Source organism: Chiloscyllium plagiosum, unplaced genomic scaffold (genome assembly GCF_037043375.1).
Source record: "Chiloscyllium plagiosum isolate Xiang-an unplaced genomic scaffold, Cpla_swu_hap1 HiC_scaffold_7, whole genome shotgun sequence".
NCBI lineage: Eukaryota > Metazoa > Chordata > Chondrichthyes > Orectolobiformes > Hemiscylliidae > Chiloscyllium > Chiloscyllium plagiosum.
The window spans coordinates 77,938,135-77,956,538 of record NW_028270145.1 but is presented as its reverse complement, the minus strand read 5'-3'; the positions used below and the strand labels follow the sequence as shown (position 1 = coordinate 77,956,538).

The following is an 18,404-nucleotide window of genomic DNA, read 5'->3' as shown; positions in this document are numbered from 1 at the left end:
ACGTATCTATTGGGGTGGACCGGCAACAAATGGTGAGAAAATTAAAAAGTCAGAAGAAACCTATTTGCACCGTTTCTCCTTGTCAGTGTTAGAAATGCAGGTACCTTTAAAGGGTAAACAGGATAGCTCTAGAATTGTCTGAGAGCAGATCATGCTCATCTTGATTAGAAAATATATCAAGAAAATGTTCTTTCTTAGAAAAAAGGAATAGTGTTCTTCTCCTGTGGGGACTTGGGTTCTAGACAGGGAACGTGTCCAGAGGAGAGAGAGGAAACTGATATTTGTTGTTGTGGTTCTGTTCGCCGAGCTGGACGTTTTTGTTGCAAACGTTTCGTCCCCTGGCTAGGCGACATCATCAGTGCTTGGGAGCCTCCTGCGAAGCGCTTCTTTGATGTTTCCTCCGGTGTTTATAGTGGTCTGTCCCTGCCGCTTCCGGTTGTCAGTTTCAGCTGTCTGCTGTAGTGGTTGGTATATTGGGTCCAGGTCGATGTGTTTGTTGATGGAGTTTGTGGATGAATGCCATGCCTCTAGGAATTCCCTGGCTGTTCTCTGTCTGGCTTGCCCTATGATAGTAGTGTTGTCCCAGTCAAATTCATGTTGCTTGTTGTCTGTGTGTGTGGCTACTAAGGATAGTTGGTCGTGTCGTTTCGTGGCTAGTTGATGTTCATGTATGCGGATTGTTAGCTGTCTTCCTGTTTGTCCTATATAGTGTTTTGTGCAGTCCTTGCATGGTATTTTGTACACTACATTAGTTTTTCGCAGGAGGCTCCCAAGCACTGATGATGTCGCCTAGCCAGGGGACGAAACGTTTGCAACAAAAACTTCCAGCTCGGCGAACAGAACCACAACAACGAGCATCCGAGCTACAAATCTTCGCACAAACTTTGAACTGATATTTGTACTAAACTATAGATTTACAAATTTAGAACAAAATCCTTGTAAAACTCTCAACATATTTTGATGTTTATTTCAACATATGGCCATCATTCTGTCAAGCATTCCTCACGAAAAGATGTGTTGCACAGTTTCTTCCAGATATTTAAAAAGGAAAAACTTAAGTAAAGTGACTTTGCTTTCTAGCGAGTTAATAGTAGATAATAAGCAAATGGCAGATGAAATAAAAAAGTATTTTGCTTTTGATCTCACTATAAAGGATATTTTTTAAAAATATCGTTGAAGCTTTAAATCAGGATGCTGAAGGAAGAGAGGAACTGGATGAAATTATAATCACTCAGTGAGTAGTAGTGAGTAAATTGATAGAGTTGTGGGTGGGGATGTCACCAGACAGTGATTGATTTCATCCTAAAAGAGGTGACTAATGAGTAACAGATGGATTTATGTACATTTTACAGATTCTGGAACATTTCCATCAGACTGGAAAGTAGAAACTTTAATCCTCTAATCAAGAAGGGAGTCAAAAACAAAAAAAAACCTTGTAGGCCAGTTAGCTTGGCACCCGTTTGGAAAAATGGAAGGTAATCGGGAATAGTCAGTATGGGATTCTGAGGCGAAGTCATGTTTCATCAATTAATGAAATTTGTTGGAAAAAAATGTGTGATATAGATAAAGGGGAACAGAATGTTGCAAACCAAATTTCAATTTCCAAGAGGCAATTGATAAGTTGCTACATAAAAGATTATTGCATAATGTAGATGAAGGGCTAAATATTAGCATGAATAGAATATTAGCTGCCCGTCAAAAAACTGACTGGAGGCATAAATCGATCATTTCAGATTGACAGACCATAAGACTGAAGAAACAGAAGTAGGTCATTCAGCCCATCAATGACACCATGATTACCTTCAACTCCACTTCTCTGCCTTTTTCCCATAATCCTTGCATCATTTACTGACTAACAATCTCTCTATATCTTATTCTTGAATATAATTAATGACCTAACCCTTTGCAGCAAAGAATTCCTCAGATTTATTACCCTTTGAGAGAAGAAATTCATCCTTATCACTATTTTAATTGTATGAGCCCTTATTCCGAGACTGATGCCTCTATGTTGTTTGCTAGATAAGGGGCCTAAAACTAATCACAGCATTCCAGCTCTGGTCTGACTAGTTTTAGCAAACCCTTCTTAGTTTTATGTTCCATTCCTTTTAAACAAAAAAACAACCTTGCACTTGTCTCCCCTTTAACCATTGAAATTAGTTCTCAATTTCTTTTTGTGACCCATGGATGAGGACTCCCAAATCTCTCTGTTCTGTAGCTTTCTGCAGTCTTTCCCCATATAAATATTGTTCAGCTCCTCTATTCTTCCTGCCAAATTGCATAACCTCACATTTCCCCACATTACATACCATCTGCTAAGTTTTTGCCCAGCCACTTTACCTGTCTGCATACTCTTGCAAACTCTTTGTGTCATTCTCACCATTTGCCTTCTACCTATTTTTATATCATCTGTAAATCTACATTCACTTTCCTGATCTAACTCATTAACTATATTGTAAATAATTGTGGGTCCAGCACTGATCTCTGTAGCACTCCACTAATTGCAGGTTATCAACCTGAACAAGTTCCCTCCTTATTCCAATCCTCTACCTTCTATTACTTAGCCCATCTCTATCTATGCTAATGTAATATTTCCATCACCATGAGTTCCTACCGTATTAAGTAGTGTTATGTGTGGTACCCTATTAAATACCTTTTGAAAATCCAAACATGTCACATTAACTGCTTCCTCTTTATTCCATTTGTTACCTTCTCAAAAAAATCAAGTAAGTTTGTCAAGCATGATTTTTCATTCATGAAGCCGTGCTGTTTCTATTTTATCATATTATGGATTTCTAAAATATTCTAATATTTTCTCAATGAATAATGTTAAGCTAACTGGCCTATTTTTCTCCTGTCTTTTTAAATAAAGGTGTTGTATTGACTCTTTTCCAATCCTGTAAAATGTTTCCAGAATCTAAGTATTCCTAGAAGATTACTGCAAATGTATCCATTATGTCTGTAGCTATTTCCTTTAATATCCTAGGATGCATCTCATCATGTCCCAGGACTTATCAATCATGAGCCCCATTAATGTTCCTACTTCTTTTTCGCTAGTGATCGTTATTGTATTTATTTTCTCTCTACTTTTGAATGTATCCTTGAATATTTAATAATTTGGAATGCTATTAGTGTCTTCTATAATGAAAATTTATGTAAATAAAGTATTCATTCAACTCCTCTGCTGTTTCTTTGCTGCCTTGTTCATTTTGGTTTCTCGTTTCTTTTTTATATATTTAGAGAAGGTCTTGCAGTCCATCTTGATATTACTTACATGTTTACCCTCAAAGCTTATTTTCTCCCTCTTTAATATGTTTGGTCATCATTTGTTAGGTTTAAAACTTTCCCAATCCTATGGTTTACTACTAATCTTTGCACACTTTTTTCTTTCAATTTGATGCTATCCTTAACCTCCTTGGGTTAATCATTGTTGTCTTATCCTCTTCCCAGAATCCTTCTTCCACACTGGAATATGTGTATGCTATGAGTCATGAGTTACTTGCTTCTGTCATTGTTCCTCAGCAGTTTTTGTCATCTTTCACTGAAATAGAAGTACACAATATTGCAGATTTAGTTTTAATCATAAAACAGAAGTTTATTTTGCACAAGAAATGAACATCAAAGTAGAATAAATAAACTATTCCCAGATAAAATAAATTTAAAGATTTCAAAATATATGGTAAAACACAAACCTGAGAACATTCCTTTACAATATAAAACACCAGAGAGAATCTGCTTTTCGAACACATTTGTAGGGCTTAATTTAATATGGCTTCAGTTCCACAGCTGTGAATCTGATGACGTCTTCATATACCTGTGCTTAGATTTTCTCAGCTTCAAATAATGCCTTCAGAGTTTTAACCCTTCTTACACATCCTGCTTTAGTCAAGACTTATGCAAAATTCCCAAACAGATACTAAAAAGTTATTTTTAAGCTATGGGTGTTTCATTTGGAAGTAGTTTAGAGGAGGTGTACAATATACATATCTAGAATGATTGGATTGTGTTATGAGGATAGATTGGATAAACTATTATATTTCACCTGGAGTTTAGAAGAGTGAGGGATACCTTGATTGAAGTGTGCAAGGTACTGAATGGTCTTGACAAGACGGTCATGGACAAATTGTTTCTTTTTGTGGTTGGGTCCAGAATCGAGATGCACTAATTTTGAAATTAGGGTTCCCACATTCTGGACAGAAATGAGGATTATTTTTTCCTTTGGAGGATTTTGAAATGTTGGAACTCTGGCTCAGATGGTTAGGGGGCAGGATCATTGAATATTTTTAGATGGAGCTAGATAGGGTCTTGTTTGGCAGGGGAATTAAAAGTTATAGTGGCTAGATGTGAATGTGGAATTCAATACACAAATAGATCAGCCATGACCCAGTTTAATAGTAAGAGTAGGCTTGAGGTACCAAATGGTCTACGTTTGTTCCTATTTCATATGTTCATATGTATGTGGATTTGCCCATGATGGTATTGGTGGGAATGACCAGTAGACAGTTCTGAAGAAAAAGTACCAACTTCACATTGAGGACATCCTTCATCATTTAGCACTTTCACCTGATAAATATGGTAGATTCAGAGCAGATATATTAACTGAAAACTAGCCATCAATGAGGTAGTGAGACTCATCAGCAACTTCAGAAAAAATATTAAATCATTAACTATAACTTCACAGCCTGGCATTTTCCTTACTCTACCATTTTCTGCAATCAGGGAATTAATCACAGTCAATTGAGTGTAGGAGATCATGACAGTAGCAGCATCAGATATACCTGAAAATGGGATGCCACCATTTTGAAGCTATAACATAGGACAACCTGCATACCAAACAGTGGAAGCAGAATATGACAGTCCAGGACTAAATGATTCCATAATTGACTGATGGGATCAAATATCTGCAATCTTGCCACATCCAGTCCTGAATGGTGGTAGACAGTCAGACAAATGATTTGAAGAAGCTTCACAAATATTTCCATTCTCAATGATGGCAGAGCCCAGCATAAGTGCACAATGTTGAAGCATCAGCAGTAGTCAGAAGTATTAAGTGAATGATTGATCTTTGCCTCCTTAGAGATACTTGGCATCACAGATACCAGAACTCAGCCAATCTGATTTATTCCACATGATAGCAAGAAATGGCTGAAAATACACATGAGATACTACAAAATCTATGGACCCTGACAATGTTCGAGCCAAAAATAGGACTGAAGACTAGTGTATCAGAATTAGCAGCATCCCTAGCTAAAATGTTTCAGTTTTTACCTCCCAATGTGGACAATTGCGCAAGTTTGTCCTGTCCACAAAAATCAAGACATATTCAACCCAGCTGCTCATTGTCTCAACAGTCTGCTATTAGTCATCAGAAGATGAGTATTGTTGATAATGCATTCAAGCAAGTCTTAATCAGCAATATCCTGCTCATTGACACTCAACCTGGGTTGCACTTGAGCAACTTGGCTCCATACCTCATTTGAGGCTTAGTCCAAAGAGCTGAATTGAAGACATGAGGTGAGAGTGATTGCACTTAACATCAAGGCAGCAATTGAACAAAGGTATCCTAACCAAACCCAAATGAATGGTAATCTTGGGAAAAACTCTATTGGTTGTAGATGACCTGAGCATAAGACCATAAGATATAGGAATAGAATTCGGCCATTCAATCATGGCTAATATGTTTCTCAACCCCATTTTCTTGCTTTCTCTCCATAACCTTTGATCCCCTTACCAGTCAACAACCTTTCTATCTCTGTCTTAAATACACTCAATGACAAGGCCACCACAGCCCTCTGAGCAATGAGTTCCACAGATTCAATGCCTTGTAGCTGAAGAAATTCCTCCTCCTTCTCTCAGTTCTAAAAGGCTATCCCTTCACTCTATGCTGTCAAGTCCTATTCTCTCCTATAGTGGAAACATCTTCTCCATGTTCATCCTATCCAGGTCTCTTAGTGTTCTGTAAGTTTCAATAAAATCTTTGCTCATCCTTTTAAACTCCATTGAGTACAGACCTAGAGTCCTCAATTGTACCTCTAATGACAAGCCCTTCATCTCCTGGATCATTCTTGTAAACTTCATTATGACTTCCTCCAAGGCCAGCACATTCTTTATTAAATACGGGGCCCAAAACTGCTCGAAAATTCCAAATGTGGTCTGACTAGAGCCTCGTACAGCCTCAGCAGTACATTTCTGCTCTTGTATTCTAACGCTCTTGAAATGAATGTCATCATTGCCTTCCTTACTGCCAACGTAACTTGCATGTTAACTTTAAGAGAATCCTGAGCTAGGACTCCCACGTTACTTTGTGCTTCATATTTCCAAAGCCTTTCCTCATTGGAAAGTAGCCTATCCCTCTATTCTTTCCACCAATGTGCACACACATTCCAACATTGTATTCCATCTGCCACTGCTTTGCCCACTCTCCTAGCCTGTCCAAATCTTTCTGCAGCCTCCCCCCCTCCTCAACACTGCCTGTCTCTCCACCTGTCTTTTTGTCACCTGTAAACTGAACAACTATGCCCTTAGTTCCTTCAGCCAGATCACACAAAGGCATATGGTTGTGCTGGTTAGAGGCTCATCATCTCAACCCCAGAATATCGATGGAGGAGTTCCTCAGGCTAGCAACCCAGGCCGTATCCTCTTCAGCAGCTTCATAATTGACTTTTCCTGCATTTTAAGAGGGGGGAGGGGGCGGAAGAGGGAGGTCACTGCTTGTTTCACAATTTGAACCATTATTCACAACTGCTCAGGCACTACAGGAACCTTTGGCCACATGCAGCAAGACTTTGTCAACATTCACACCTGAACAAATAAATCAAAGTAAAGTTTTTCCTTCACAAATACCAGATATTTTCCATCCTCAACAAGAGAGACTTTGCGATATCTCTATGGCTGCAGGTCAACTGTTGATTGTGTTCTGCTCAGGAGGTACCCAGCCATAGCAGCAAGGAACAGAATTTTTTTTTATTTTGGCTGCTTTTATCTATCCTAATTAAGATGCAGTGACTGACTGTCATAAATAGTGCATCTGTGACCTGTGTGATCAATTGTAGGTGGCTGACTGAGATACCCTTGGCTTGTTCCTACATGATAATCTGGAAATATCCTGAGGCATAAAGGTAGAGGAAGTTTTTCCAGTTACTGCACCGCTCAATAGTCACCTGCTCTCCTTCCAGGAGGCTGCAGCATTCAATGACTATCTGTCTGCCTAATTTCAGCCTCTTGAGGCACTGCTCCTCAGACAGGTTAAGAAAGTGACCTTTGGTATATGAAGTGGGAAAAACCTGTTGTGAGCATGCATTCTCCCCAGCTGTCTCCTCTGAAATCCTCTGCAGTGCCTACTCAGTATATTGATGCTGCTGGGCTTGCTGCTCTTCTTTCTTCATCTTCTGCCTCCTGCAACCAGCACAAGGTAGCAAAGGCAGTAACCAGGTTAAATATGGATGCCGAGAAAAAAACACATGAAAGTCCGACAAAATGTGCAATAATAAGCTTCCAGTTCAAAGTACTATACTCAGTTACAGGACCTGCAATTAAGCTGAGCTTACTGCATTTTCAGCATTCTACTGAGCAGCATTCTCTAAAAGGTAACATTCCTGCTTATCTGCAGTAAAAGCCTCACCCCTGCAGAAATTTGCTGATACAAAAATGGTAGCAGACTGAAACAGTGACTGTGGGACAGCATATACACTTGGCTCACATTAGCTTGGCTCTATTTCGTGAGCAACTGGGAGTTGGGGTTAAAAGGGGAGATTTGAATAGATTGCATTGCTTTTAATGGACTCCCACAGATTATAGAACTTTGGAGCCATTGAATTACATATGGTCCAGGGTAATTTTACAGAGTTTTACATTTTCTTGGAATTGCCCTGTATTTTTTGAAGTGTTTTAGCAGATTGCTGGGAGTCACTTCTGGCTGCAGCTTGTGTGTCTTTGTTTCATGTCTAACAGTGATGTGCTCTTGCTGTCAGGCACAAGGTGGAGTAGGTGCCCCAGGGGAATGGAACTAGAAGATTGCAGGTGTATAACGTACTTCTTTCTTTTATTGAGTTGATAGTTGTCAAAGAACCACTGCCCCACTCCACTTACATAGAAGAGCCCTTCCACATGTTCTGACACTAGGCCAACACTCTTATTTTATTTCCTATGGGTTGATCAAAGATTACAGGGAGAAAGCAGGAGAAAGGGGTTGAGAAAGGTATCAGCCGTGATTGAATGGCGGGGCCGTTTCAATGAGTCGAATGGCCTAATTTCTGCTGCTATGTCTTATGATCGCTCTGCAGTGCTCAGCAACGTAAGAAGAAATAGAATAAGTAGAAGGACCTTGGTCAGAATTTGTGTTTGGTCCTGACAAGTAGTTCCATTGAACTTAATTTTATGAAGTTGTGTCTCTAAGGTTTCTGAGTCTCCTTATTATGACAGGAGAGTAAAACCAATTATGCAAAACTTACAGGACCACAACAAAACATGTTTGGCGACATAATTTCCAGGATGTATAGAAATGGAAAAAAAGAGGGAGAATGATGGCCTTCCTAATAAATGGATGATTTTGCTTTTTGCTGTCCTTAACAATAAAATATACTTTGTCCCTTCTGACCCAATACTGCTTGTGTGTAAATAACAAGCAATGTACTATAATTCCTTATAGTTATTCCTTCATTTGAATTCCATTATGATGTTCATGCACCTTTTAGGCAGGTGTACTACATGCCATTTCCAGTGAAGAATTCTGTTAGTTGTGGAAAATTGCACAAATTTGCTCTCCGTCTGCTTAGCGGAACTGCACAATAAAATCAGCCATGTATGTGAAATCACTTATGCTTGGTGAGGCTCATACGAATCCCATCTGGCCAGAATTAAGACATTGAATAAGTGCTTATATTGAGACTGTATTGCAGGAATGTGACAAACATTGTAGTATTTTTGGATAATTTGACCAGTACCAAAATTGTAATAATGACTTTTACTTTTCCTAATTAAACTGTGATATGACTAATGTGTAAGGTCAAAATAGGACCAGATGGTAGACACTCCTGGCTGATGCCAGTATGAGAACTTTTCAAAATTCATAAGAGCTAAAAGTCAACGGCTCAGAAATATTACACCTCTTTCTATTTCAAAAGGGAAAAGGGATTTGTTAAATAATTATCAACTGGTTAACCCTACCTCAAATACTAAAATAACAACGAACAATAATTAAAGATATAACAAATTATTTCTTGGAAGATGTGTGACTAAATAAAGATGGTAAACATGGATTTATGAAAGGTAGGTCTTGTTTGACTTCATGGATGAGAATTTTTTTAGACCATGACATTATTTGAATAAATGCATTGACTCTGGAAAACATTTGACAAAAAACTGCATCAGAAAATGGTTGAGAAAATTAGTACCTGTGATATAAAGGCAGATTTCATATGGTTGTAAATAGATCTTCTTAGCCTTGGAGGAACAGGATGCTGTTTTAATCTTACAAGCCCTCAGCTGGGTCACTGTCTCGACCTGCATTATTGCTGCATGGAAATGAAAATCGAACAGTTATGGTATTAAACCTGTAACCCAGTGGACATTAATTCAAATGCCACCATGATCAATTATTAAAGTAAGTTCAATAAAGCTGTTTATTTGTGGGCTACTTCTGAAAAAAAAAATGCTTCTTGATTGTTATTAAAGCTCAATTGATTAATTAATATATTTTAGCAAATGAAAGGCAACCAGTTAGCCCGAACTAATTTGACTTTTATGTGACTCCAGACGATGCTATCTGTTTTATTTTTAGGTTAATGAATGATAAGAAATATCATTCATTAAAAAAAGACAAACCAACCTTTTGCAAATGCATTTTGTTGTTATATTAAGTTAGTGTGCTGTATGATAATAGACAATAGGAGCAGGAGTAGGCCATTCTGCCCTTCGAGCCTGCACCACCATTCGATATGATCATAGCTGATCATCCTTAATCAGTATCCTGTTTCTGCCTTATCTCCATAACCCTTGATTCCACAATCCCTGAGAGCTCTATCCAACTCTTTCTTAAATGAATCCAGAGACTGGGCCTCCACTGCCCTCTGGGGAAGAGCATTCCACACAGCCACCACTCTCTGGGTGAAGAAGTTTCTCTTCATCTCTGTCCTCAATGGTCTACCCCGTATTTTTAAGCTGTGTCCTCTGGTTCAGCACTCACCCATCAGCAGAAACATGTTTCCTGCTGCCAGAATGCACAATCCTTTCATGATCTTATATGTCTCAATCAGATCCCCTCTCAGTCTTCTAAACTCAAGGGTATACAAGTCCAGTCGCTCCAGTCTTTCAGTGTAAGGTAATCCCGCCATTCCAGGAATTGACCTCGTGAACCTATGCTGCAGTCCCTCAATAGCCAGAATGTCTTTCCTCAAATTTGGAGACCACACAATTCTCCAGGTGTGGTCTCACCAGGGCCCTGTACAGCTGCAGAAGAGCCTCTTTGCTTCTATACTCAATCCCTCTTGTTATGAAGGCCAGCATGCTATTAGCCTTCTTCACTACCTGCTGTATCTGCATGCTTACCTTCATTGACTGGTGTACAAGAACACCCAGATCTCTCTGTACTGCCCCTTTATCTAAATTGATTCCATTTAGGTAGTAAGCTGCCTTCCTGTTCTTGCCACCAAAGTGGATAACCATACATTTATCAACATTAAACTGCATCTGCCATGCATCTGACCACTCACCTAACTTGTCCAGGTCACCCTGTAATCTTCTAACATCCTCCTCACATTTCACCCTGCCACCCAGCTTAGTATCATCAGCAAATTTGCTAATGTTATTACTAATACCATCTTCTATATCATTAACATATATTGTAAAAAGCTGCGGTCCCAGTACTGATCTCTGTGGTACCCCACTGTGGGGTACTGCCTGCCATTCCGAAATGGAGCCGTTTATCACTACTCTTTGTTTCCTGTCAGCCAACCAACTTTCAATCCAAGTTAGTACTTTGCCCCCAATACCATGCGCCCTAATTTTGCTCACTAACCTCCTATGTGGGACTTTATCAAAAGCTTTCTGAAAGTCCAGGTACACTACATCTACTCGATCTCCCTCATCCATCTTCAGAGTTACATCCTCAAAAAATTCCATAAGATTAGTCAAGCATGATTTCCCCTTCATAAATCCATGCTGACTCTGACCTATCCTGTTACTACTATCCAGATGTGTCGTAATTTCATCTTTATAATAGACTCCAGCATCTTTCCCACCACTGAGGTCAGACTAACTGGTCTATAATTTCCTGCTTTCGCTCTCCCACCTTTCTTAAAACGTGGGACAACATTAGCCACCCTCCAATCTGCAGGAACTGATCCCGAATCTATCAATCTCTGGAAAATAATCACCAACGCATCCACGATTTCTCGAGCCAACTCCTTCAGTACGCTGGGATGTAGACCATCAGGCCCCGGGGACTTATCAACCTTCAGACCTAACAGTCTCTCCAACACCAATTCCTGGCAAATATAAATTCCCTTAAGTTCAGGTCCTTCAGCCACTGTTACCTCAGGGAGATTGCTTGTGTCTTCCCCAGTGAACACAGATCTGAAGTACCAATTCAATTCTTCTGTCATTTCTTTGTTCCCCATAATATATTCCCCTGTTTCTGTCTTCAAGGGCCTAATTTTCGTCTTAACCATTTTTTTGCCTTTCACATACCTAAAAAAATTTTTACTATCCTCCTTTATATTATTGGCCAGTTTACCTTCGTACCTCATTTTTTCTCTGCGTATTTCCTTCTTAGTAATCCTCTGTTGTTCTTTAAAAGCTTCCCAGTCCTCTGTTTTCACACTTATCTTTGCTGTTATACTTTTTCTATTTTAACTTTATATGTTTCTTAACTTCCCTCGTCAGCCACGGCCACCCATGCCTCCTCCTAGGATCTTTCTTCTTTTTTGGAATGAACTGATCCTGCATCTTCTGCATTATACACAGAAATATCTGCCATTGTTCCTCCACTGTCATCCCTGCTAAGGTATTGCACCATTGAACTTTGGCCAGCTCCTCCCTCATAGCTCCATAGTTCCCTTTATTCAACAGAAATATTGTCACTTCCGATTGTACCTCTCCCTCTCAAATTGCAGATTGAAGCTTATTGTATTATGGTCACTACTTCCCAATGGTTCCTTCACTTCGAGGTCTCTGACCAATTCTGGTTCGTTACACAATACCAGATCCAGAATTGCCTTCTCTCTGGGCGGCTGCAGCACCAGCTGTTCTAAGAATCCATCTCTGAGGCACTCCACAAAGTCTCTTTCTTGAGGTCCAATACCATCCTGATTCTTCCAGTCTACCTGCATGTTGAAATCCCCCATAACAACTGTAGTAACATCTTTGCGACAGGCCAATTTCAGCTCCTGATTTAACTTACATCCGACATCCAGACTACTGTTTGGGGGCCTGTAGATAACTCCCAAGAGGGTCATTTTACCCTTAGTATTTCTCAGCTCTATCCACACTGACTCTACATCGCCTGATTCTAGATCCCTCTGCCCAAGGGACTGAATATCATCCCTTACCAACATGGCCACCCCACCCCCTCTGCCTGTCAGTCTGTCCTTACAATAGCACGTATAGCCTTGAATATTCATTTCCCAGGCCCTGTCCCCTTGAAGCCACGTCTCAGTTATCCCCACAGTATCTGCCAATTTCCAAAAGAGCCTCAAGATCATCCATCTTATTTCTAATGCTTTGTGTATTCATGTATAGTATTTTTAATTTGTTACTGCCCTCACCCTTTCCATCAACTCCTATTTCACTCAACCTTACAGCATGATCCCTTTCTGAGTTTTCTGCCTCATTGATACAGTTGTCTTTCTTGACTTCCCTTGTTCTAACTTTCCCTTCAATTTCCTTCTTAAACATCCAGTTTGTCCCCTCCCCCCCGCTACTTAGTTTAAATGTAGCTGTGTTGCAGTAGCAAACCTGCCTGCTAGAATGCTGGTCCCTAATCTATTAAGATGCAAACCGTCTCTCTTGTAGAATTTATGCTTACCACAAAACATACCCCAGTGATCCAAGAATTTAAATCCTTGCTTCCTGCACCAATTCCCCAGCCACACGTTCAAGTCCATTATCTCCCTGTTTCTGGCCACACCAGCCCGAGGAACTGGAAGCAAACCGGAGATAACCACCTTGGATGTCCTGCTTTTCAGCCTTCTTCCTAGTTCTCCAAAGTCCCGCTGTAGTATGTTCCTCCTCTTCTTCCCGACATCATTTGTCCCGACATGTACCACCACCTCTGGATCTTCACCTTCGTCCTTGAGGATTTCCTGCACTCTATGTGTCTAGTATTCTCTTAATGCAACCTATTTAATGGAGAGTAAATAGAATTAATTGTTTTCATGGAACTAATTTAATGTGATATTTTATATTTTTGAGAGATAAAATGTGGTGACAATTTCACAGAAATTATAGTGATATTACACAATGAGGAGTGTCTGGCAAATTTCAGACAAGATGTGAATACATTGGCGAGAGTGCTGAACCACTTTACAAGAATGTTAAAAGGCATCTGGGTAGGTATATGAATAGAAATTGTTTAGAGGGAAATGGGCCAAATGCTGGCAAATGAGACTAGATTAATTTAGGATATCTGGTTGGCGTGGACAAGTTGGACCAAAGAGTCTGTAACAATGCTGTACAACTCTATGACTCTGTAATGGTTCCACAGATGAGAAGCTTCAGTTATGAGGATAAATTGAAGAAGTTAGGACTGTTTCTCTTGGCGAGCAGAAGGTTGACAGGAGATTTAATAGAGGTTTTCAAGACCATGAACAAGATAGATAGATTAGATAGATAGATAAGATAGATAGATAGAAACAAAGAAAACTGTTCCTGCTCATAAAAGGAACTAGAATGAGAGCACATAGATGTAACATGATGTCTGAAAGAAACAAGGAATCTGTGAGAAATAACATTTTTGTACTCAGCAAGTATTTAGGGAATGGATATCTGGAAATGTGGTGGAGGTAATTCAATTGTGGCAGTTAGGTGGGCATTGAGTAATTATTTGGATTAAAATAATGTGCAAGAGTATGAGGAAAGATGCAGAAGCTTGGCGGCAGATAATCATTTTTGTTTGAAGAGCTGAAGCCTGCATGATAGGCTGAATGGTCTCTTCCTGTGTTAGAAGATTTCTGTGATTAATTTTCAGGGTAAAATGAAAGAAATTAAGTTTAGCTTTTATAGGATTTTGATGTGAGGCTGCATAAATGAAACAATGTTTGCTATAGACTCAGAAAATGGCCTGAATTTGTGGCTACCCCAAAATGACATGATCTCAGTTCTACCGTGTAGAAACATGATTTTTCTTGTCACATATGAGGCAAGATTTTGGTATTTTGGTCAGGATACTGATGCGAGGTCCTGACCATGCTGTGTATAGAGAGCTGTTACCCAGTAGTGATTTTCCCTGAGAGGTTCTGTTAGTGGCCAAGTGATGATTAAGAACAGAAGACAAAGTCCCTAAGCTGGTGGGCCAAATAGTAGACCAAACAATTCAGAAGGAATGATCTCAGCTAAGTGAGGATGTCTGTCCCCTCTCAATACTTTAAAAATTTTCAATTAGAAAGTCACCTTGCTACCAGCCCTGGCAATGGACAGTCACTGGGGAGAGGTCCCCAAAGTCAGGATGGGATGTCCAGGTAGCTGGCCTATTGATATCATCAGGATGGGATCCAGAAGTCCAGCCAGCCTCTAACAACAGGCCTTAGTTGGGTATTGATTTACCGTAATTAGTTACTCACCACATATAGGTGGATGACCCTTCTACCCTGATCCTCCATTTGAGAAAATGGCCCAGCTGGAAAAATGCATAGCCAAACTGCCACGCCAGTTAGCGAGACAAATTTAGGTGTTGCTCACTGTTTTCCATTCTCATACCCATATAGGGGTGAAAATCAGCCTACAATGTTTCAGCAGTTGCTAATCTGTTTCAGGTATAAGGAAATATTAGAACTTATTGTTCTTTGTTGCTTATTTGCTAACTTTTGCAATCTTGCAAACAGCACTTTAAAACATAGACATCTTTTTACAGAAGTGCGAATTAGGTGAATAAAGTGCCTTTTGAGTACTTAGGATTTATCCTGCAATCAGAATAGCCAAACAGGCCAAAAGAACTAAAAACAGGAGTTAGAAAAGTTTTTGCAGATTCCAGCTCCCTAAGAATGTTAGTAGAAACTTACATGTCAAAGATCTCCTGATTTCTTCATTTTAAGGCAATCAGCTACCCCAATCTTATTAACAAAGAATGGCTTCTGGGGAGCTAAATGGATCCTCTATAGTTATAGCAACATGGCACCATACTATGAACCTTGGAAAGGAGCACAGCACAGATATAATGAAGCTCAAATTACAAGTAAATCATAGAGCAGGATTTCCACCAATCTCAAACATGTAGAGATGCAAGGAAAGGTTATTCCTTGCTGAATTGTTTCGCAGAATTTGTCAAAGCATTTTTTGACTGCTCTGTGGTTCATGCCTTCTCCTTACAAAGAACGCTATAGTACAGGTGAAGGAAGAGCAAGATAAAATGGCAACATGAAATTAATTATTGAGCCAGTGGATGAGTGATTTGTTCATGACCTTGACAATATGTTTTTCAGAATTGTATAATTCCTTAATGCTGTGATCTGTATTTGTAAATTAATGTGGCATGAAACATTGCATTTACACTGAAGTCATTCAAAGATCAAAATATTTTGCTGAGCTGTTCTATTATTCTAAATGACTGCAAATAAATATTCAGAAAAATATTAAAATTGAATCTATGCATTTGTTGTTATGTCTCAAAGATGGTTTTGTGGTTTACCACGTGTTTCCATTTTTGCTTGTACTTTAATTCTGATTTATAAAAAGTAATCTGCCAATTCATTCTCAGGTGGCAGGAGCAAGTGTGCTCATTAGCTCTGGAGTTACAGTAACAGGCTGCTGGGATTCTGATATCTCTAGAATGCCTTGTTATAGGCACTGTAAGGACCCAGCAGGTAAATCAGACATATTCAGTATCATTGTAACTCTCTGACATTTGATTGCCATGTCCATCCATGAACGTACAAAGTAGGCCACTTGGCCCTTTGAGTCTACACTGACATTCAATAAGATCTGATTTTAACTTTGACTCTACATTCCTGCACATCCCTGATAATCTTTCATTCTGTTGGTAATCAGGCTCATCCTTAAAAAATTTAAAGAGCCTGAAACAAAGTCAGAAGCTGCTGAAAAAGCTCAACAGGTCTGGCAGCATCTCTGGAAAGAAATTAGAGTTCACATTTCTCAGAACCCAGTTCTGAGGAATGGTCACTCGACCCAAAACGTTAACACTGATTTCTTTCCACAGAAAGATGCTGCCAGACCTGCTGAGCTTATCCAGCAAGTTCTGTTTTTGTTTTTGATTTACAAATTCCACAGTTCTTTCAGTTTTTAAAGGGTTTTGAGGAAGGGAAATCCAAAGACTCACCATTCTTTAAAGTGTCTTAAAATGTCTCTCTGTCTTGAATGTCTTAAAAACCCTTTATTTTTAAAGTATGATGTATGGAGACTTGATGTTCTGGTGAGGATTTAAATGAAGAAATAGCTACAACTACCTCAAAATCCAACTGCTGGGTACTCCTATAGTTTGTTTACTGATGTACAGTGGATAGCCAGGATGTCTGTGAATCTCTTGCTTTAAAGTTGTGCCCAGCTGAGCTCTTAGTTGGCCAAACAAGTGTCAGTACAATTGGAGCATTAGACCTCTATAGTACTGCGCTGAGCATCCTTGAGAGGTGATTGCCATAAGTCTTCAATTTCTACTACTGAGGGCTCCCTTGAAGATGACATGGAGGTGCTGGTGTTGCACTGGAGTGGACAAAGTTAGAAGTCACACAACACCAGGTTATAGTCCAACAGGTTTACTTGAAATCACAAGCTTTTTGGAGTGTTGCTCCTTTGTCAGGTGAAGTCACTTCACCCGTCAAAGGAGCAGTGCTTTGAAAGCTTGTGATTTTGAGTAAATGTGTTGGACTATAACCTGGTGTCATGTGACTTCTGACTTTGTCCTTTGAAGATGCTACAGGACATTCATTTGCTCCAAAATACAATGAATATATCAGTCATCATTTTTCAAACTTCCCACATTTCAGGAAATGTTCTTGCGGATTGGACAAACTTCAAATGTCAAAATTATTTAAGAAGAGAGGAAAGGAGAAATTGAATAGCTGCAGTCCTGTCATTTTGACATTAGTGTTCGGGTTAGCCCCACTCTAATGTCGAAAGATTCCTGGAATCTACCATCAATAATGCATTTGAGCGTATCGTCTAATCAAAGAGCGTGACATTGGATCTACAAAGGGTAGTTCATGCCTGATTATAAGGAGATCACTCACAAATGGTTATCTGAGTGCCTCATGCATGAATTGCAGAAAACTAGCATGTAGATACAGCAGGTAATAAGGAATGCAAAAAACAACTTTGGCATTTATTGTTAAAAAATAGAATAGAAAAGTACAGAAGTGTTGCTGCAGCTGTATAAGGTATTAGGGAGTCTGCATCTGGACAGTTGTGTACAATTTTGGTCCTTTTACTTGAGGATGCAGTTGAACTGGAGGTAATTCAGAGGAGGTTCACTAGATGGATTCAAGAGATGAGGGGTTTGTCTTATGAAGTGAGATGGAGCAGTTCAGGCCTATACACTTTGGAGTTTAGAAGAAGGAATGAAGATCTAATTGAAGTATAAAAGATGCTAAAGGAGTTTGACAAGGTAGACTGTAGAAAAGATGTTTCCTCAATCTGGAGTGAGAGATCATAGTTTTAGGGATAAGGGATAGCAGGTTTAAAAAAGATGACAAGAAATGATTTCTATTAATCTGTGGTATTCACTACTCTGGAGTGTGGTGGATGCTGGGATATAGAGAAAATTTAAGGTTGAGATAGAAACATTTTATGAGATTAGTCATGAGCGCATCAAGTGGCAGAGCAGGCTCAAGAGGCTAAATTGACCACTCTTGCTCCCAATTAGAGTCATAGAGTCATAGAGAGGTACAGCATGGAAACAGACCCTTCGGTCCAACCCGTCCATGACTTTAGATTAGATTAGATTACATTACATTACAGTGTGGAAACAGGCCCTTCGGCCCAACAAGTCCACACCGACATGCCGAAGCGAAACCCACCCATACCCCTACATTTACCCCTTACCTAACACTACGGGCAATTTAGCGTGGCCAATTCACCTGGCCCTGCACATCTTTGTGACTGTGGGAGGAAACCGGAGCACCCGGAGGAAACCCACGCAGACACGGGGAGAACGTGCAAACTCCACACAGTCAGTTGCCTGAGGCGGGAATTGAACCCGGGTCTCTGGCGCTGTGAGGCAGCAGTGCTAACCAATGTGCCACCGT

General features: G+C 39.7%; 1 protein-coding gene and 1 long non-coding RNA gene across 2 annotated transcripts in view; one reads left to right on the top strand and one right to left on the bottom strand.

Annotated features, from left to right (window-relative positions):
* Positions 1 to 18,404, top strand: part of LOC122551935 (ly6/PLAUR domain-containing protein 1) — a 52,763-nt gene that overhangs the window by 28,231 nt on the left and 6,128 nt on the right. The window lies entirely within an intron of this gene.
* On the bottom strand, positions 2,004 to 16,344 carry LOC148149643 (uncharacterized). Its single transcript, XR_015757711.1, has 3 exons — positions 13,019 to 16,344; positions 9,390 to 9,509; positions 2,004 to 3,538 (listed from the first exon to the last, which is right to left on the bottom strand). It is a non-coding gene; the product is annotated as an uncharacterized LOC148149643 (long non-coding RNA).